This window comes from Aquarana catesbeiana, linkage group LG12 (assembly GCF_042186555.1).
Source record: "Aquarana catesbeiana isolate 2022-GZ linkage group LG12, ASM4218655v1, whole genome shotgun sequence".
Lineage (NCBI taxonomy): Eukaryota > Metazoa > Chordata > Amphibia > Anura > Ranidae > Aquarana > Aquarana catesbeiana.
Window position 1 is genome coordinate 190,717,359 of NC_133335.1, and position 20,205 is coordinate 190,737,563.

General features: G+C 46.4%; 14 non-coding genes across 14 annotated transcripts; 10 read left to right on the plus strand and 4 right to left on the minus strand.

The window, feature by feature from the left end:
* Positions 1-12,778: 12,778 nt before the first annotated feature.
* TRNAL-AAG (transfer RNA leucine (anticodon AAG)) lies at positions 12,779-12,860 on the plus strand. The gene has a single exon. It is a non-coding gene; the product is annotated as a tRNA-Leu (tRNA).
* A 604-nt stretch (positions 12,861-13,464) lies between these two features.
* On the minus strand, positions 13,465-13,538 carry TRNAI-AAU (transfer RNA isoleucine (anticodon AAU)). Its single transcript has one exon. It is a non-coding gene; the product is annotated as a tRNA-Ile (tRNA).
* Positions 13,539-13,691: 153 nt separating this feature from the next.
* Positions 13,692-13,773, plus strand: TRNAL-AAG (transfer RNA leucine (anticodon AAG)). Its single transcript has one exon. It is a non-coding gene; the product is annotated as a tRNA-Leu (tRNA).
* A 596-nt stretch (positions 13,774-14,369) lies between these two features.
* Positions 14,370-14,443, minus strand: TRNAI-AAU (transfer RNA isoleucine (anticodon AAU)). Its single transcript has one exon. It is a non-coding gene; the product is annotated as a tRNA-Ile (tRNA).
* Positions 14,444-14,613: 170 nt separating this feature from the next.
* Positions 14,614-14,695, plus strand: TRNAL-UAG (transfer RNA leucine (anticodon UAG)). Its single transcript has one exon. It is a non-coding gene; the product is annotated as a tRNA-Leu (tRNA).
* Positions 14,696-15,276: 581 nt separating this feature from the next.
* TRNAL-AAG (transfer RNA leucine (anticodon AAG)) lies at positions 15,277-15,358 on the plus strand. The gene has a single exon. It is a non-coding gene; the product is annotated as a tRNA-Leu (tRNA).
* A 596-nt stretch (positions 15,359-15,954) lies between these two features.
* Positions 15,955-16,028, minus strand: TRNAI-AAU (transfer RNA isoleucine (anticodon AAU)). The gene has a single exon. It is a non-coding gene; the product is annotated as a tRNA-Ile (tRNA).
* A 170-nt stretch (positions 16,029-16,198) lies between these two features.
* On the plus strand, positions 16,199-16,280 carry TRNAL-UAG (transfer RNA leucine (anticodon UAG)). Its single transcript has one exon. It is a non-coding gene; the product is annotated as a tRNA-Leu (tRNA).
* Positions 16,281-16,861: 581 nt separating this feature from the next.
* Positions 16,862-16,943, plus strand: TRNAL-AAG (transfer RNA leucine (anticodon AAG)). The gene has a single exon. It is a non-coding gene; the product is annotated as a tRNA-Leu (tRNA).
* Positions 16,944-17,539: 596 nt separating this feature from the next.
* TRNAI-AAU (transfer RNA isoleucine (anticodon AAU)) lies at positions 17,540-17,613 on the minus strand. Its single transcript has one exon. It is a non-coding gene; the product is annotated as a tRNA-Ile (tRNA).
* A 170-nt stretch (positions 17,614-17,783) lies between these two features.
* Positions 17,784-17,865, plus strand: TRNAL-UAG (transfer RNA leucine (anticodon UAG)). The gene has a single exon. It is a non-coding gene; the product is annotated as a tRNA-Leu (tRNA).
* A 581-nt stretch (positions 17,866-18,446) lies between these two features.
* TRNAL-AAG (transfer RNA leucine (anticodon AAG)) lies at positions 18,447-18,528 on the plus strand. The gene has a single exon. It is a non-coding gene; the product is annotated as a tRNA-Leu (tRNA).
* Positions 18,529-19,368: 840 nt separating this feature from the next.
* TRNAL-UAG (transfer RNA leucine (anticodon UAG)) lies at positions 19,369-19,450 on the plus strand. Its single transcript has one exon. It is a non-coding gene; the product is annotated as a tRNA-Leu (tRNA).
* Positions 19,451-20,031: 581 nt separating this feature from the next.
* Positions 20,032-20,113, plus strand: TRNAL-AAG (transfer RNA leucine (anticodon AAG)). The gene has a single exon. It is a non-coding gene; the product is annotated as a tRNA-Leu (tRNA).
* Positions 20,114-20,205: the final 92 nt, after the last annotated feature.

The window sequence follows — 20,205 nt, forward strand, 5'->3', positions numbered from 1 at the left end:
CCCAAGGTCACCCCCCAGACTGGGGAGCTCCCTTGAAGGCCACGACAGCCTAGTACTCCATCTCCAGCTTCCACCCGAACAACTCCTCCCCAGCTGGGCTGACCCTGGGTATTTAAGCAGGCCTGCCCCCTGCCAATCCAAGTTGGGGATTGGTCAGGGCTCCTCAGGATACCCCAGGCAGCTCCACCTTTCCTCTCCTCCTTCCTTTTCAGAAGATGTTAGAATATTCTGGAGAGAAGTGGGAGGTCTTGGTGATGCTGCCTGTGAGTTACTCCAAATCCAGATTAAAACACGGCAGCCAAGCCTGGAAATTTGCCTACTCTACCAAAAAAACAGCACTATCACTTCTAGCACACTAGAGAGTGCTACTCTAGTATAAACTTAAAGATCAACCACACCGGGACAGCATGGGGATCAAAACCACAATACTGGTATTTTAAGCTACACACTCTACCAAGCTACCCAGATCTGCTTAGGAGCAGTGGTAAGCACAGCCACTTGAGGATATAATCCTGGACTAGCTGTAGTTATTCCAGGAATGCCATAGATGAACATGGCCGCATCAAACAATGCCCTATAGTATATGCCTATCCACATTCTAATGCCTGGTGAAGGGTGCCACGACTGAGCAGTCCACAGCACTGGAATAAGACTCCAGTCCATGAGCCCAGGCCAAATGCTTAAATGTAAACTGGGGAAGCAGATTCCTGGAGGCCTGCACTGACAGACTATGCTCGGTGATGCAGAAACCTCGATGGAATAAATCTCGTCACAGAGCCTGGCCCCCTATATGACATCACTCCTCTGGGCATACGCATTTTGAGGTGGGTACCTCTTCATCAGCTGCAACATGCAGCTATGCAAAAGGGACCACAAAAATTCCAGACAAGAAGATGAGGGTTTGGATTTTATTTTGGTGTTTCGAAAATAGGGATGGGCAAACAGTTCGGCACGAGCATACCACAATGCATTGCGGCGCTGAACAGTGCATTGCAAGCCCTGATTGGCTGAAGCAGTGAAAGCTTCAGCCAATCAGGTCACAGAGCACTGTCAGAGTCATGATTGGACACTGTCATCATGACTTTATCCAATCATGGCTCATTCTCGCTCCACAGTATAAATGTATTCTTTCAATGGCAGCTATTTTCAGTGTGGTTTTGGTGTGGAGAGAGATAGAGCAGGGCTCTGTTCAGTGCTATTAGTTAGTTAGTGTGCTATACTGTGCTATTTTGCTTCAATTGTCAGTGTAGAATATTAGTTTAGTGTCAGTCTAGGGATAGTGTGAGTGCAGTGATGAGGACCATTTCATTCAACTTTGCATAGTGTGCAGCTAGAGTAGGGACAGCTCACATAGTTTCACTGTAGTGTACTGAGACCGTGTCATTCACACATACATTAGTGTAGAGTAGGGACAGCTCATACAGTTTCAGTGTAGTGTAGTGAGACAGTGTCATTAATCTTGACATTAGTGTATAGCTAGAGTAGGGACAATTCAGATAGCGTCAGTGTAGTGACGGTTCAACAAAGTCTATTTAATTTGTGTGCATTACTGCCAGTTTAATGCCATATAGTTCTGTGTGCGTTACTGCCAGTTTAACGCTATATAGTTTTGCGTGCGTTACTGCCAGTTTAACGCCATATAGTTTTGCGTGTGTTACTTCCAGTTTAGCGCCATATAGTTCTGTGTGCGTTATTGCCAGTTTAATGCCATATAGTTTTGCTTGCAAAACTGCCAGTTTAACACCATATAGTTCTATGTGCATTACTGCCAGTTTAACAGCATATAGTTTTGTGCGTTACTGCCAGTTTAATGCCATTTACTTCTGTGTGCGTTACTGCCAGTTTAACGCCATATAGTTTTGCATGTGTTACTGCCAGTTTAACACCATATAGTTCTGTGTGCATTACTGCCAGTTTAACGCTATATAGTTTTGTGCGTTACTGCCAGTTTAATGCCATTTACTTCTGTGTGCGTTACTACCAGTTGAACTCCATATAGTTTTGTGTGCATTACTGCCAGTTTAACGCATATCGTTTTGTGTGCGTTACTGCCAGTTTAATGGCATATAGTTTTGTGCATTACTGCCAGTTTAACGCCATTTAATTCTGTGTGCCTTACTTCCAGTTTAACGCCATATAGTTTTGTGTGCGTTACTACCAGTTTAATACCATATAGTTCTGTGTGCATTACTGCCAGTTTAACGCCATATAGTTTTATGCGTTACTACCAGTTTAACGCCATTTACTTCTCCTTTACATTTGCTTATAAGCACCGCCCCCTCCCTCCCAATAATGTTTGGGAGGACAACAAGGAGAGGCAGACGTTCCCTTGGCACTGTAAGGGGGCCAGTAACAAATGTGTCCACAGGCAAAGGTGGACGTGGTGGTCAGTCCTCAGGTAGGGCATCATTTCCTCTGTTTAGTGAGTTTGCCTGTGCTATCCAGCCACAGCATGCAGAAGAGGTTGTGGACTGGCTTCTAAACCGTCCTCACCTTCCTCATCCTCTGTCACGCAAGCAGAGACAAGTGTGCAGTCCCCTGCAGTTGCCAGAGTGGATAACCCTGCCTACTTGTTCACATCTATTCCTGCCATAGCCCCAACATCAGCCATTGAGGAGTCAGTTGAGTTATTTGACCACAGCATCAGCCACTTGCTCCTTGATGATGCCCAGCCATTACTGGATTCAGATGTTGGTTCTGAGGTTAAGGATGACAGGAACATGAGCCTAGAGAGAGGGAGGAACACTGGTAAAAAAATTGGCATTCATGTTCCCCAATCCGCAGCGTATTGACAAGCTGTCACAAGTGGTAATGAGGAAGATGGAGGAGATGAAGATGATAATGATGATGAGGTCACTGATGGGTGCCAGATGGAGCAGAGGAGGAAACTGAAGGCACAACCCCAAGGAGGCCGACATCAAGAAAGAGTAGAGTGCAGCCACCCTATTCCATCACATTCTGCAGCTGTTATCTCCCGGCCCACTCCCCAAAGCTCAGCTGTCTGGGCCTTTTTCAGCACATCTGCAGCAGATCACACTGTTGCTATCTGCAAACCGTGTCTCAGGCACATCAAACGTGGCAAAAACACCAACCATTTGGGTACCACATGCTTAACAACATGCTTTAACGTCCAACCACTCAGCCTGTTGGCAAGAGCACCTAAAAGCCACATAAAAGGGGCACAAATCTGTCCTTCCTCCTCCTCCTACTCCTTACCCACTTCAGTCTGCCCCTGCGATACCGAATCATTACCTTTCAGCAGCCTCCACTGACAGGGAAGATGGCATAGCACAGGGTGTCCCAGGTCCTAGCAGCACTTCACCAGCTGTAGACTGTAGCTGGCAAATTTCTCTGCCCCATCTGCTGCCACGGAAAAAAAAATACAGTCCCTGATCATGGGATGGCTGATCATTAAGGATGCATGCACTGTATTGTCACCATTTGAGGAGGCCACAAGGATGGTGAGCAGTGACAGTGCATGCATCAGTGACACAATCCCTGTTGTGTTCCTGCTGGAGCAGACTCTGCCTGGCATTATGGTCAGGGCACTGGAGGCAGAGCAGCAGGAGGAAGAGGAGGACTTCCTTTCCTCTCGAGGCCCACTTTATCCAGACACCATCATTCCTATGTCACAGAACACACAGGAGGAGAGAGGGGAGGAGAATGAGGAGGAGGATTCTGGCACTTCCATAGGATTCAAAGAAGAGGAAGACATGCGTCAATCTGTAAGCGATGGCTTTCCAACCCCAGGACCCTTGGGAGTAGTACGTGGCTGGGAGGAGGAAGTTCCAGATGCTGTCATCCTGAGTGACCCCGAGGAGTCTGCTTCTCAAGCCTCTGCAAATTTGAGGTGCATGGGCAACCTCATGCTTTAAAGCCTGCAAAAGGAACCAAGAATACGTGGCATAAAGGAGAAGGATGATTACTGGTTGGCAACCCTTCTTGACCACCGTTATAAGGGGAACGTCTCAGAACTCATCCCGTCCCCACAGAGAGTGCAGAAGATAAAATCTCTTGAGGATACGTTAAAGAGGATTTTATTGAACATTTTTCCTGACTCCAGTAGGTTACAGTGTCATGGAAAACATAGTTTTGAGTCTTCTGTTGGTCAAGAGAGGAGCGTTGGAGAAGGCGTCTGCCTAAGTGAGGAATTTCGGAATATTTTTAGTCCTCACCGCCCAGGGCTGTCAGCTTCCACGTCCCATCGGCAGCGTCTGCATCACATGGTGGATGATTACCTCGGGACCAAAACAAAGAAGGAGAGCTTTCCAGCTGACGATCCACTGACTTACTGGGTCATGAGAATAGATCACTGGCCAGAACTTGCCCAGTATGCTATTGAGTTGTTGGGCTGCCCTGCATCCAGCGTGCTTTCAGAACGGGCATTCAGTGCTGCAGGAGGTTTCGTCACTGATCATAGAACGTGTCTGTCCACAGACTCCGTGACTTTTATAAAAATCAGTGAATGAATGAATCAGTCCTGGATTACCAGCTAGGAAGCCCCTGATGTCGATGTCACTGATTAAGACTTTTTGGGATGTGAAATCTCTGCAGGACTTCGAGCCTGCCTAGCTTTGAGGGTGTTCAATCATTTCATCTGGAAGAATGTTTTTCGTATAGGTTTCATGGGCACAATTAACACCCAAAAACCAATTTTTCAGCACCTGTTTGAGGTGCATATCATTGCAATTTTTTTTGCTTTCATCAAGAGTACCTCTATAGGGTGTAGCAGAGCGTCCCAGAGAGAGCCAGGAAAAGTCCTGTTCGGGGTTTATACATCTCCCAGGCTCCTCTTATACACGTTCAGGGATCTCTGATCCATGGTCCAGTTCAGGTCTTGGTCCTCTCCCCCAGGCTAATTTAAGCTCACCTGAGCAGACAGCCTTTGCTCTTGGCCTGGGATACTCAGACAACTTCTGTGTAGGAGAGCAAAAAGGTATGTGGAAGCTGACAAGCTGTAGGCTTGCTCAGCATGGTAGTTAGGATCTGTAAATATTGTTTAGTTAGTGCCGAGACACGGCTAGGTTTTGTTTTGGCTATTTTTGTTCCTATTTGTTTTTTTTGGAACACTGTACAGCAACTGTATATAGACTTGTATATATCACAAATAAACACCGCACTGTTTGTCACTATTTCACTGGATTTGGTATCTGTGCCTGAAAGACTGCTCATCCCAGGGAGCTTTGTACCTGCTACCTGTCCCCCAGGTTACATATGATGGTGACTGCGACCAGCTGTAGTAAGTTACTACTTGAAAGGCCAGTACCTAGAGTGACTAAACATGGAGGAAATCCTAAAACAATTGGTGATATCCAATGCTGCACAGCAACAATCCAATGCTGCACAGCAACAAGCAAACGCTGCACTGCATCAAGCAAACACTACACAGCAGCAAACAAACGCTATCGCACAGGAGCAAACCAAGGCGCTGTGCCAACAGATTGGTGCTGTACAGGAGCTATCGCAGAGGCTGTTTAAACAGCTAGCCACTGATGCAAAAGAGGATAGGAAAACCCTGGCTGCAGTTGTGGAGACGCTAGCACAGTGGTCACCTGCTAAAGTTAATGTTGTTGGAGACAAGCCCTCAGCCATCCATGTGGGTCGCTTTCTTTCTAAGATGACTGCAGATGATGATCCAGAGGCCTTTCTCTTAACATTTGAACGGACCGCTGAGAGGGAAGGTTGGCCCAAAACCCAGTGGGCAGGACTGATCGCCCCCTTGCTGTCTGGAGAATCGCAGAAGGCCTACTATGATTTGGAGTCAGCAGAAGCAGGAGACTATGAAAAGGTCAAGCGGGAAATCCTGGCGCGACTTGGTGTCACCTTGACAGTTCGAGCACAGCGGGTCCACAACTGGTTCTTCCAAGACGAGAGGCCCCCAAGATCGCAGATGTTCGACCTAATTCACTTGGTGAGAAAATGGCTACAGCCAAGGTCCCTGTCTGGGCCACAAATAGTGGAGCGTGTGGTCATGGACTGGTTCCTGAGGTCACTACCAGTTCCCCTGCAGAAGTGGGTGAGTCAAGGAGACCCCAACTCGGCGGACAACCTCGTGGAACTTGTTGAAAGGTACTTTGCTGCAGAGAACCTGGTCACCACCCCTACAGCCGCACGGACTTTCCGCCCAAAACTACGGTCTCCCCAGGCAACCGGTAAGACTGTTCCAGGGGAAGTGGGTGGTAAGCATGGCAAGGAAATAGGGGGGAGGATTTTTGGTGCCAGGACTGAAGTTTGGCATCCCAAACAAGGGAAGCTACTGCCTCTCAGCAAACCAAACTTGGGAAACATCAGGTGTTTTCGTTGCCAAGAACTGGGACATGTTGCAGCAAACTGTCCATTGACAGATGAACCAATGCAGTGTGATCTATCGATTAGAAGGCAGTCTATGTTTGCTGCTGTTTCATGCGCTGCAGCACCAAGTATGGGAAAACACATGTGCCAAATGACTGTTAATAATAAGCCTATTACGGCCTTGCTTGACTCTGGAAGTCTAGCGACTTTGGTTACAGCTGAGATGGTTGAAACTGTGAATTTGCATGCTAAAAAAGTTGCTGTGATCTGTGTACATGGGGATACCCGCGAGTATCCTATAGCCACTGTTCAGTTTAAAACTGGCTTAGGTACGGTGACCCATCCGGTCGGACTTGTGCCCCACTTGGTGCATGAGGCCATCATTGGTAGGGACTTCCCTAAGTTTTGGGAACTGTGGGATCGTCCCGACCCGGTCGCAGTAGCTGACTCAGTGACAGAGCCAGAACTCCTGGCCGCTACTGACAATGTGGGTTCAGGGGACTCTTCTCAGGGCTCCCCGGGTTTTCCTTTCTCAGTTATGGCAGGAGAGCTGGAGGAGCCTGAGGAGGTCCCCACAACCAGTGGAGCTGGACAGCCATCTGCTAAATCTGAGCCTACGCTGGAGTTTGCTGACCTTAATGTACACAAGGAAAATTTTGGTACCGAGCAGAAAAAAGACCCAACCCTTGCCAGGGCCTGGGAAAATGTAATGGTGATTAATGATGTACCTGTCGAATCAGGGGACAGGCTCTGTTTTTCCTATTTTAGCAGCAATGAGGATTTACTGTATCGTGTATGTAAAAAAAATGATGAAGTGGTTGAACAGTTGGTGGTCCCTAAGCCATACAGACGGGTGGTGTTGGAACTTGCCCATGGGCACTTGCTAGGAGGTCATTTAGGGGTTGAGAAAACTACTGAAAGGGTGTTGCGCAGGTTTTATTGGCCCGGGAAACAGAAGGATATTGAGAGTTATTGTCAATCCTGTCATGTGTGTCAGATGTCAGCCCCACTACAACACTTCCGAAGTTCTTTAGTGCCCTTGCCCATTATTGAAGTGCCCTTTGAGAGGATTGCCATGGACCTTGTGGGTCCACTCCCCAAGTCTGCCTGAGGTCATCAGCATATCCTTGTAATCATGGATTATGCTACCCGTTACCCCGAGGCCATTCCCTTACGCACCGCGTCTGCTAAAAACATTGCCAAAGAGCTGTTTATGGTGTTCAGTCGTGTTGGAATCCCTAAAGAAGTCCTTACAGACCAGGGCACCCCATTTATGTCACGAATAACTAGAGAGCTGTGCAAGTTATTTAAGGTGTCGCAATTGCGAACCTCGGTGTACCATCCTCAAACGGATGGCTTGGTGGAACGCTTCAATAAGACATTAAAGAGCATGTTAAAAAAGGTTGTTGACAAGGATGGGAAAAACTGGGACTTCCTGATACTATACTTGATGTTTGCCATCAGGGAGGTTCCCCAGTCCTCCACGGGGTACTCTCCATTTGAGTTGCTTTATGGGAGACACCCTTGGGGACTCTTGGACATAGCCAAAGAAACTTGGGAGGGGGAGCAGACACCCCATAAAAGTGTCTTTGAGCATATCGCTCAAATGCAGGACAGGATTGCAGCAATCATGCCGGTGGTAAAAGAACACTTACTGCAGGCCCAAACAGCTCAACAGAGGATATACAACAGGGGGGCCCAACTCTGTGTTTTCTCACCTGGTGACAGGGTTCTGGTGTTAGTTCCCACTGTTGAGAGCAAGTTCCTGGCTAAGTGGCAGGGTCCCTTTGAAGTAATTGAAAGAGTTGGGGAGGTCAATTACAAAATATATCAACCAGGAAAAAGGAAGCCCGAACAGATTTACCACATAAACCTGTTAAAGCCCTGGAAGGAGAGACTGGCGTTAACTGCGAGGTCCCTCGCGGTAATGCCTAAGGGTACTGAGTCCCCTCTGATCCCTGAGGTCACGATTCCAGACACCCTGTCATATTCCCAAAAGCAGGAAACTAGAGAATTCCTGATAAGAAATAGAGAGAAATTTTCAGAGTTACCTGGCACGACTTCAGCAGTTCAGCATGATATTGTTGCTGAACCTGGGGTCTGTGTCAAGCTCAAACCATACTGAATTCCTGAAGCGAGGAGAAAGGACATCAGCGAGGAAGTTAAAAGAATGTTGGAGCTAGATGTCATTGAGGAATCCAATAGTGACTGGTCTAGCCCCATCGTGTTAGTCCCAAAACCGGATGGCACTTGGAGGTTCTGTAATGACTTCAGGAAGCTTAATGCAGTGACAAAGTTTGACACGTACCCAATGCCCAGAGTGGACGAACTTATAGACCGACTTGGCAAGGCTCGCTATCTGACCACTTTGGACTTGACAAAAGGTTATTGGCAAATACCCCTGACTGGTAGCGCCAAAGAGAAGACTGCATTTGTGACCCCGGAGGGTTCCTTTCAATATAAAAAAATGCTTTTTGGGTTGCAAAATGCCCCCGCGACATTTCAGAGGGCCATGGACAGGACTCTAAGACCCCACCGACAATATGCAGCAGCATATCTAGATGACATAGTGGTAAATAGCACTGACTGGGAGACTCACTTGCCCCGTGTCCAGGCTGTCCTTGATTCCCTCTTCAAAGAAGGTTTCACAGCAAATCCAAAAAAATGTGCCATTGGTCTACAGGAAGCCAAATATTTGGGCTACACTATTGGGCATGGTGTCATAAAACCTCAAGTGAATAAAATAGATGCCATCCTTGAATGGCCACGTCCTGCAAACAAGAAGCAGGTCAGGGCCTTTCTTGGCATTGCGGGGTATTATAGAAGATTTATCCCAAATTTTGCAACTATAGCTGCCCCACTGACAGACCTTACGAAAGGGAAAGACTCTGTAATGGTGAAATGGTCCTCGGTAGCAGAGGAATCTTTCCAAGTCCTGAAGAAGGCTCTTTGTGCACAACCAGTACTGTACTCCCCCGATTTCTCCAAAGATTTTTTGGTTCAGACGGATGCGTCTGTTGTTGGTATCGGGGCAGTACTATCACAGGTACACAATGGGGAAGAACACCCTGTGGTGTACCTAAGCAGAAAGCTCAATGACCATGAGCAAAGGTATGCAGGATATGTAGCAGAGCGTCCCAGAGAGAGCCAGGAAAAGTCCTGTTCGGGGTTTATACATCTGCCAGGCTCCTCTCATACACGTTCAGGGATCTCTGATCCATGGTCCAGTTCAGGTCTTGGTCCTCTCCCCCAGGCTAATTTAAGCTCACCTGAGCAGACAGCCTTTGCTCTTGGCCTGGGATACTCAGACAACTTCTGTGTAGGAGAGCAAAAAGGTATGTGGAAGCTGACAGGCTGTAGGCTTGCTCAGCCTGGTAGTTAGGATCTGTAAATATTGTTTAGTTAGTGCTGAGACACGGCTAGGTTTTGTTTTGGCTATTTTTGTTCCTATTTGTTTTTTTTGGAACACTGTACAGCACCTGTGTATATAGACTTGTATATATCACAAATAAACACCACACTGTTTGTCACTATTTCACTGGATTTGGTATCTGTGCCTGAAAGACTGCTCATCCCAGGGAGCTTTGTACCTGCTACCTGTCCCCCAGATTACAAGGGTTACAGTGGGAAAGCGCCACCTACACCCAAAGACCAATTTTTCTGCACCTGTTTGACAGGTGCATTTCATTGCAACACACTGGAATCTCAAAAAACTTACCACTCTGCTTTAGCAGCATAAGGAAACAGCATTCATTGCATATTATGGTTAAGAAGTCTTACAAAGGGCACATTTGTGAAGATGAGGGTTTGGATTTTTATTTGGGGGTTCCCAATGCCTTATGTAAATAATAAAGGAAGCTTGCTGGAAAATCAACAGTGAATCAACAGCATTTGAATCAGCTTTTTTTCTTTGCAAGCATCACATTTATTATAATATGTTGTTTTCATGGTAGAGATATACCAGACAGTTCTGACAAGATGACTAGTGAAATGTCGCCAACATTAAAAAACAAGTCCAACATAATGTGGCTAACTCAAGCTAGATTCCACACTTTAAGTGCTCCCGTCTCTTCGGGTGCAAAAAAAAACAAAAAAAACAGCAGCAATAATGAAAAGCTGGCACACTTTTAAGGAGAGTGCCAAGTGAACTTGCCAGAATGCTGCACCCAAAGTTCGCCCTGAGGCGATTCAGTTCACATAGGTAGCGCTATACAAGTCCTTCATTCATTCATTCACTCTCAAGCGTAAAGTGACCACAATCTGCGGCCTCAGAAAGAGGACTGAAGCACATAAGTTGGCATCTTGGCCATCTGTGTCAACAACCTTTCATAATGGATGAAGTGGAGAAAACTTGGAGTTGAGAATTCTAAGACCTCCAGTTAAAGCAATGAATGCCGAACATGCAATGTAGAACATGTACTGCCACCTTTTAATCGTTAGCAATTGCTATTTTACAGGTAACATGGCCAAGCAGGCTAAGGCACTGGATTAAGGCTCCAGTCTCTTCGGGTGCATGGGTTCTAATCCCACTGCAGCTAAGCTCTTTTAACAAATCCCTATCCTAAAGGGATCAAGCATTTCTGAAGTCTTACAAAGGGCACACTTGCGAAAATGAGGGTTTGGACTTTATTTTGGGGGTTCCCGATGCCTTATGTAAAAAATAAAGGAAGCTTGCAGGGAATTCAACAGTGAATCATTTGAAACAGCTTTTTTTTCTTTGCAAACATCACATTTATTATAATATGTTGTTTTCATGGTAGAGATATACCAGACAGTTCTGACTAGATGACTAGTGAAATGTTGCCAACATTACAAAATAGGTCCAACTGAATGTGGCTAACTCCTGTAAGCTAGATTCCACAATTTAAGTGTGGAAAGCAAAAAAAACAAGCAGCAGTAATGAAAAGCTGGAATACTTTTTAGGAGAGTGCCAAGTGAACTTGCCAGAATGCTGCACCCAAAGTCCACTCTCAAGTGTAAAGCGAACACAACTTGCTGCCTCAGAAAGAGGACAGAAGCACATAAGTTGCTGGGCCGCTACACCTTCTTTATGTTTCCCTTGATTTTATTGTGATCACGTTTTTTATATGCTTGGTTTTTTTAGAAATAAAATAACCTTTTTTTTATCTGCACTATGTGGAAGCATTTCTTTTTTCTCCACATATTGCTTTGATGGGAGATAATGTCCAGCCTTTGCCACACGTGGTACACTTACCTCCAGGATCTCCATATTGAGTTACAGTGGTGACGATCTACCTTGATGATCCCTGGGGGTCCTGTGGAATCTACTTCGTAAGTCTTCAACTGTTTGGACATTCCTTCACCCGCCCTGTTGGGCACATTGCCTTTAAGACTCCATGTCGCTGACAGGGGAGTCCACCGGATCCGGTAACAGTATGCATTTATCATTCATCCATTGATGCTGTCTTTTATGACGTTGTTCTTACCCAGGGACCTACTTCACCTTTGCCAGCCCTTGGATACCCACCATCCCTGAGTGGTCGTGCCTGTATTCATTCACAGTTGGACACTTCTTTGTGTTTATACATGGTTTCCTTTGTTTTCACCTTGAATACACTTTATTAGGTTCAAAGGACTCATTTATATGGACTCAGTTGTATTTTGTTATCATTAACATCATTTTCTAGTTTGTTCAGTATGCGCTACATTTTTTTATTCTCTTTTGTATAGGTTGTTTGTCACACTGTATGTAGCTGCTCCCTCTTTTTTTCTTAAGTGGTTAGCGCAGTGTTTTGCACAATAGTTTCATAAGTCGGCATGTTGGCCATCTGTATTAAACTTCAACAACCTTTCATAATGGATAAAGTGGTGACTACTTGGAGTTGAAAGATCTGAGGCCTCCAGCACAAGCAATGAATACAGAACATCGGACAGCAGAATCCCACTGCTGCCAAGCTCTTTTAACAAATGCCTATCCTCGAGGGCTCAAGCATCTATGAAGTTTCTGCTGCACTTTGCTGGCGTTCCTTGCTCTACACACTGGAATTTCAGAAAAGCAGCATTAGGAAACTGCATGCATTGCATGTTTTGGTTGAGAAGTCTTCCAAAGGGCACACTTCTGATGAGATGACTAGTGAAATGTCGTCAACGTTACAAAACAAGTCCAACTCAATGTGACTACCTCCTGTAAGCTAGATTCCACATTCACACTTTAAGTGTGGACACCAAAAAACAAGCAGCGCTAATGAAAAGCTGGCACACTTTTCAGCAAAGTGCCAAGTGAACTAAGTGCCAGAATGCTGCAAGCATAAAGTGACCACAATCTGCAGCCTAAGAAAGAGGACTGAAGCACATAAATTGGCATCTTGGCCATCTGTGTCAAACTTCAACAACCTTTCATAATGGATAAAGTGGTGAATACTTGGAGTTGAGAGTTCTGAGGCCTCCAGCGCAAGCAATGAATTCAGAGCATGGAATGCAGACTATGTCCCGCTGCTTTTCAGTCATTAGCGAGCACTCTTATACAGGTAGCATGGCCGAGCGGTCTAAGGCGCTGGATTAAGGCTCCAGTCTCTTCGGGGGCGTGGGTTCGAATCCCACTGCTGCCAAGCTATTTTAACAAAATCCCTATCCTCAAGGGCTCAAGCATCTCTGATGTTGCTGCAGTTCCTTGTCCAACACACTGGAATCTCAAAGAACACTTACCTCTCTGCTCTAGCAGCATTAGAATAACTGCATTCATTGCATGTTTTGTTTGAGAAGTCTTCCAAAGGGCACACTTCTGGTGACTAGTGAAATGTCATCAACAGTATAAAACAAGTCCAACTGAATGTGACTAACTCCTGTAAGCTAGATTCAACACTCCTACTTTAAGTGTAGACAGCAAAAACAAAAAAACAAGCAGCAGTAATGAAAAGCTGGCACATTTTGTAGGAGAGTGCCAAGTGAACTTGCCACAGAATGCTGCACCCAAAGTCCACTCTCAAGCGTAAAACGACCACAACTTGCTGCCTCAGAAAGAGGACAGAAGCACATAAGTTGGCATCTTGGCCATCTGTGTCAAACTTCAACAACCTTTCATAATGGATAAAGTGGTGACCACTTGGAGTGGAGAGATCTGAGGCCTCCAGCACAAGCAATGAATGCAGAACATCGGACAGCAGAAAGCAACAGGGTACACATGCCTGAGACCATAAAGATCAAGCGCACGAATGGCCCGTACGGGGATCGAACCCGCGACCTTGGCGTTATTAGCACCACACTCTAACCAACTGAGCTAACCGGCCAATATGCAAACTTCAACAACCTTTCATAATGGATAAAGTGGTGAATACTTGAAGTTGAGAGTTCTGAGGCCTCCAGCACAAGCAATGAATTCAGAGCATGGAATGCAGACTATGTCCCACCGCTTTTCAGTCATTAGCAAGCACTTTTTTACAGGTAGCATGGCCGAGCGGTCTAAGGCGCTGGATTAAGGCTCCAGTCTCTTCGGGGGCGTGGGTTCGAATCCCACTGCTGCCAAACTCTTTTAACAAAATCCCTATCCTCAAGGGCTCAAGCATCTCTGATGTTGCTGCAGTTCCTTGCCCAACACACTGAAATCTCAAAGAACACTTACCTCTCTGCTCTAGCAGCATTAGAATAACTGCATTCATTGCATGTTTTGTTTGAGAAGTCTTCCAAAGGGCACACTTCTGGTGACTAGTGAAATGTCATCAACAGTATATAACAAGTCCAACTGAATGTGACTAACTCCTGTAAGCTAGATTCAACACTCCTACTTTAAGTGTAGACAGCAAAAACAAGCAGCAGTAATGAAAAGCTGGCACATTTTGTAGGAGAGTGCCAAGTGAACTTGCCACAGAATGCTGCACCCAAAGTCCACTCTCAAGCGTAAAACGACCACAACTTGCTGCCTCAGAAAGAGGACAGAAGCACATAAGTTGGCATCTTGGCCATCTGTGTCAAACTTCAACAACCTTTCATAATGGATAAAGTGGTGACCACTTGGAGTGGAGAGATCTGAGGCCTCCAGCACAAGCAATGAATGCAGAACATCGGACAGCAGAAAGCCACAGGGTACACATGCCTGAGACCATAAAGATCAAGCGCACGGATGGCCCGTACGGGGATCGAACCCGCAACCTTGGCGTTATTAGCACCACGCTCTAACCAACTGAGCTAACCGGCCAATATGCGACAGCTCAGCTGGGGCTGTGTCTTTCTTAGCCATCCCAGGCTCTCATTAAAGACAAGCTGCAGGAATTCCAGGTGTGCTATATCTATGCCACGGCCTCATCAATCCATGGAATGTAGAATATGTCCCTCAGCCTTTTAATGGTTAGCAAACAAGCTTTTGTAGGTAGCATGGCCGAGCGGTCTAAGGCGCTGGATTTAGGCTCCAGTCTCTTTGGGGGCGTGGGTTCGAATCCCACTGCTGCCAAGCTCTTTTAACAAATGCCTATCCTCGAGGGCTCAAGCGTCTATGAAGTTTCTGCTGCACTTTGCTGGCGTTCCTTGCTCTACACACTGGAATCTCAGAAAAGCAGCATTAGGAAATTGCATGTTTTGGTTGAGAAGTCTTCCAAAGGGCACACTTCTGATGAGATGACTAGTGAAATGTCGTCAACGTTACAAAACAAGTCCAACTCAATGTGACTACCTCCTGTAAGCTAGATTCCACGTTCACACTTTAAGTGTGGACACCAAAAAACAAGCAGCACTAATGAAAAGCTGGCACACTTTTCAGCAGAGTGCCAAGTGAACTAAGTGCCAGAATGCTGCACCCAAAGTCCACTCTCAAGCGTAAAGTGACCACAATCTGCAGCCTCAGAAAGAGGACTGAAGCACATAAGTTGGCATCTTGGCCATCTGTGTCAAACTTCAACAACCTTTCATAATGGATAAAGTGGTGAATACTTGAAGTTGAGAGTTCTGAGGCCTCCAGCACAAGCAATGAATTCAGAGCATGGAATGCAGACTATGTCCCACCGCTTTTCAGTCATTAGCAAGCACTCTTTTACAGGTAGCATGGCCGAGCGGTCTAAGGCGCTGGATTAAGGCTCCAGTCTCTTCGGGGGCGTGGGTTCGAATCCCACTGCTGCCAAGCTCTTTTAACAAAATCCCTATCCTCAAGGGCTCAAGCATCTCTGATGTTGCTGCAGTTCCTTGCCCAACACACTGAAATCTCAAAGAACACTTACCTCTCTGCTCTAGCAGCATTAGAATAACTGCATTCATTGCATGTTTTGTTTGAGAAGTCTTCCAAAGGGCACACTTCTGGTGACTAGTGAAATGTCATCAACAGTATATAACAAGTCCAACTGAATGTGACTAACTCCTGTAAGCTAGATTCAACACTCCTACTTTAAGTGTAGACAGCAAAAACAAGCAGCAGTAATGAAAAGCTGGCACATTTTGTAGGAGAGTGCCAAGTGAACTTGCCACAGAATGCTGCACCCAAAGTCCACTCTCAAGCGTAAAACAACCACAACTTGCTGCCTCAGAAAGAGGACAGAAGCACATAAGTTGGCATCTTGGCCATCTGTGTCAAACTTCAACAACCTTTCATAATGGATAAAGTGGTGACCACTTGGAGTGGAGAGATCTGAGGCCTCCAGCACAAGCAATGAATGCAGAACATCGGACAGCAGAAAGCCACAGGGTACACATGCCTGAGACCATAAAGATCAAGCGCACGGATGGCCCGTACGGGGATCGAACCCGCGACCTTGGTGTTATTAGCACCACGCTCTAACCAACTGAGCTAACCGGCCAATATGCGACAGCTCAGCTGGGGCTGTGTCTTTCTTAGCCATCCCAGGCTCTCATTAAAGACAAGCTGCAGGAATTCCAGGTGTGCTATATCTATGCCACGGCCTCATCAATCCATGGAATGTAGAATATGTCCCTCCGCCTTTTAATGGTTAGTGAGCACTCTTTTGTAGGTAGCATGGCCGAGCGGTCTAAGGCGCTGGATTTAGGCTCCAGTCTCTTTGGGGGCGTGGGTTCGAATCCCACTGCTGCCAAGCTCTTTTAACAAATGCCTATCCTCGAGGGCTCAAGCGTCTATGAAGTTTCTGCTGCACTTTGCTGGCGTTCCTTGCTCTACACACTGGAATCTCAGAAAAGCAGCATTAGGAAATTGCATGTTTTGGTTGAGAAGTCTTCCAAAGGGCACACTTCTGATGAGATGACTAGTGAAATGTCGTCAACGTTACAAAACAAGTCCAACTCAATGTGACTACCTCCTGTAAGCTAGATTCCACGTTCACACTTTAAGTGTGGACACCAAAAAACAAGCAGCACTAATGAAAAGCTGGCACACTTTTCAGCAGAGTGCCAAGTGAACTAAGTGCCAGAATGCTGCACCCAAAGTCCACTCTCAAGCGTAAAGTGACCACAATCTGCAGCCTCAGAAAGAGGACTGAAGCACATAAGTTGGCATCTTGGCCATCTGTGTCAAACTTCAACAACCTTTCATAATGGATAAAGTGGTGAATACTTGAAGTTGAGAGTTCTGAGGCCTCCAGCACAAGCAATGAATTCAGAGCATGGAATGCAGACTATGTCCCACCGCTTTTCAGTCATTAGCGAGCACTCTTCTACAGGTAGCATGGCCGAGCGGTCTAAGGCGCTGGATTAAGGCTCCAGTCTCTTCGGGGGCGTGGGTTCGAATCCCACTGCTGCCAAGCTCTTTTAACAAAATCCCTATCCTCAAGGGCTCAAGCATCTCTGATGTTGCTGCAGTTCCTTGCCCAACACACTGAAATCTCAAAGAACACTTACCTCTCTGCTCTAGCAGCATTAGAATAACTGCATTCATTGCATGTTTTGTTTGAGAAGTCTTCCAAAGGGCACACTTCTGGTGACTAGTGAAATGTCATCAACAGTATATAACAAGTCCAACTGAATGTGACTAACTCCTGTAAGCTAGATTCAACACTCCTACTTTAAGTGTAGACAGCAAAAACAAGCAGCAGTAATGAAAAGCTGGCACATTTTGTAGGAGAGTGCCAAGTGAACTTGCCACAGAATGCTGCACCCAAAGTCCACTCTCAAGCGTAAAACGACCACAACTTGCTGCCTCAGAAAGAGGACAGAAGCACATAAGTTGGCATCTTGGCCATCTGTGTCAAACTTCAACAACCTTTCATAATGGATAAAGTGGTGACCACTTGGAGTGGAGAGATCTGAGGCCTCCAGCACAAGCAATGAATGCAGAACATCGGACAGCAGAAAGCCACAGGGTACACATGCCTGAGACCATAAAGATCAAGCGCACGGATGGCCCGTACGGGGATCGAACCCGCGACCTTGGCGTTATTAGCACCACGCTCTAACCAACTGAGCTAACCGGCCAATATGCGACAGCTCAGCTGGGGCTGTGTCTTTCTTAGCCATCCCAGGCTCTCATTAAAGACAAGCTGCAGGAATTCCAGGTGTGCTATATCTATACCACGGCCTCATCAATCCATGGAATGTAGAATATGTCCCTCCGCCTTTTAATGGTTAGCGAGCACTCTTTTGTAGGTAGCATGGCCGAGCGGTCTAAGGCGCTGGATTTAGGCTCCAGTCTCTTTGGGGGCGTGGGTTCGAATCCCACTGCTGCCAAGCTCTTTTAACAAATGCCTATCCTCGAGGGCTCAAGCGTCTATGAAGTTTCTGCTGCACTTTGCTGGCGTTCCTTGCTCTACACACTGGAATCTCAGAAAAGCAGCATTAGGAAATTGCATGTTTTGGTTGAGAAGTCTTCCAAAGGGCACACTTCTGATGAGATGACTAGTGAAATGTCGTCAACGTTACAAAACAAGTCCAACTCAATGTGACTACCTCCTGTAAGCTAGATTCCACGTTCACACTTTAAGTGTGGACACCAAAAAACAAGCAGCACTAATGAAAAGCTGGCACACTTTTCAGCAGAGTGCCAAGTGAACTAAGTGCCAGAATGCTGCACCCAAAGTCCACTCTCAAGCGTAAAGTGACCACAATCTGCAGCCTCAGAAAGAGGACTGAAGCACATAAGTTGGCATCTTGGCCATCTGTGTCAAACTTCAACAACCTTTCATAATGGATAAAGTGGTGAATACTTGAAGTTGAGAGTTCTGAGGCCTCCAGCACAAGCAATGAATTCAGAGCATGGAATGCAGACTATGTCCCGCCGCTTTTCAGTCATTAGCGAGCACTCTTTTACAGGTAGCATGGCCGAGCGGTCTAAGGCGCTGGATTAAGGCTCCAGTCTCTTCGGGGGCGTGGGTTCGAATCCCACTGCTGCCAAGCTCTTTTAACAAAATCCCTATCCTCAAGGGCTCAAGCATCTCTGATGTTGCTGCAGTTCCTTGCCCAACACACTGGAATCTCAAAGAACACTTACCTCTCTGCTCTAGCAGCATTAGAATAACTGCATTCATTGCATGTTTTGTTTGAGAAGTCTTCCAAAGGGCACACTTCTGGTGACTAGTGAAATGTCATCAACAGTATATAACAAGTCCAACTGAATGTGACTAACTCCTGTAAGCTAGATTCAACACTCCTACTTTAAGTGTAGACAGCAAAAACAAGCAGCAGTAATGAAAAGCTGGCACATTTTGTAGGAGAGTGCCAAGTGAACTTGCCACAGAATGCTGCACCCAAAGTCCACTCTCAAGCGTAAAACGACCACAACTTGCTGCCTCAGAAAGAGGACAGAAGCACATAAGTTGGCATCTTGGCCATCTGTGTCAAACTTCAACAACCTTTCATAATGGATAAAGTGGTGACCACTTGGAGTGGAGAGATCTGAGGCCTCCAGCACAAGCAATGAATGCAGAACATCGGACAGCAGAAAGCCACAGGGTACACATGCCTGAGACCATAAAGATCAAGCGCACGGATGGCCCGTACGGGGATCGAACCCGCGACCTTGGCGTTATTAGCACCACGCTCTAACCAACTGAGCTAACCTGCCAATATGCGACAGCCCAGCTGGGGCTGTGTCTTTCTTAGCCATCCCAGGCTCTCATTAAAGACAAGCTGCAGGAATTCCAGGTGTGCTATATCTATGCCACGGCCTCATCAATCCATGGAATGTAGAATATGTCCCTCCACCTTTTAATGGTTAGCGAGCACTCTTTTGTAGGTAGCATGGCCGAGCGGTCTAAGGCGCTGGATTTAGGCTCCAGTCTCTTTGGGGGCGTGGGTTCGAATCCCACTGCTGCCAAGCTCTTTTAACAAATGCCTATCCTCGAGGGCTCAAGCGTCTATGAAGTTTCTGCTGCACTTTGCTTGCGTTCCTTGCTCTACACACTGGAATCTCAGAAAAGCAGCATTAGGAAATTGCATGTTTTGGTTGAGAAGTCTTCCAAAGGGCACACTTCTGATGAGATGACTAGTGAAATGTCGTCAACGTTACAAAACAAGTCCAACTCAATGTGACTACCTCCTGTAAGCTAGATTCCACGTTCACACTTTAAGTGTGGACACCAAAAAACAAGCAGCACTAATGAAAAGCTGGCACACTTTTCAGCAGAGTGCCAAGTGAACTAAGTGCCAGAATGCTGCACCCAAAGTCCACTCTCAAGCGTAAAGTGACCACAATCTGCAGCCTCAGAAAGAGGACTGAAGCACATAAGTTGGCATCTTGGCCATCTGTGTCAAACTTCAACAACCTTTCATAATGGATAAAGTGGTGAATACTTGAAGTTGAGAGTTCTGAGGCCTCCAGCACAAGCAATGAATTCAGAGCATGGAATGCAGACTATGTCCCGCCGCTTTTCAGTCATTAGCGAGAACTCTTTTACAGGTAGCATGGCCGAGCGGTCTAAGGCGCTGGATTAAGGCTCCAGTCTCTTCGGGGGCGTGGGTTCGAATCCCAATGCTGCCAAGCTCTTTTAACAAAATCCCTATCCTCAAGGGCTCAAGCATCTCTGATGTTGCTGCAGTTCCTTGCCCAACACACTGGAATCTCAAAGAACA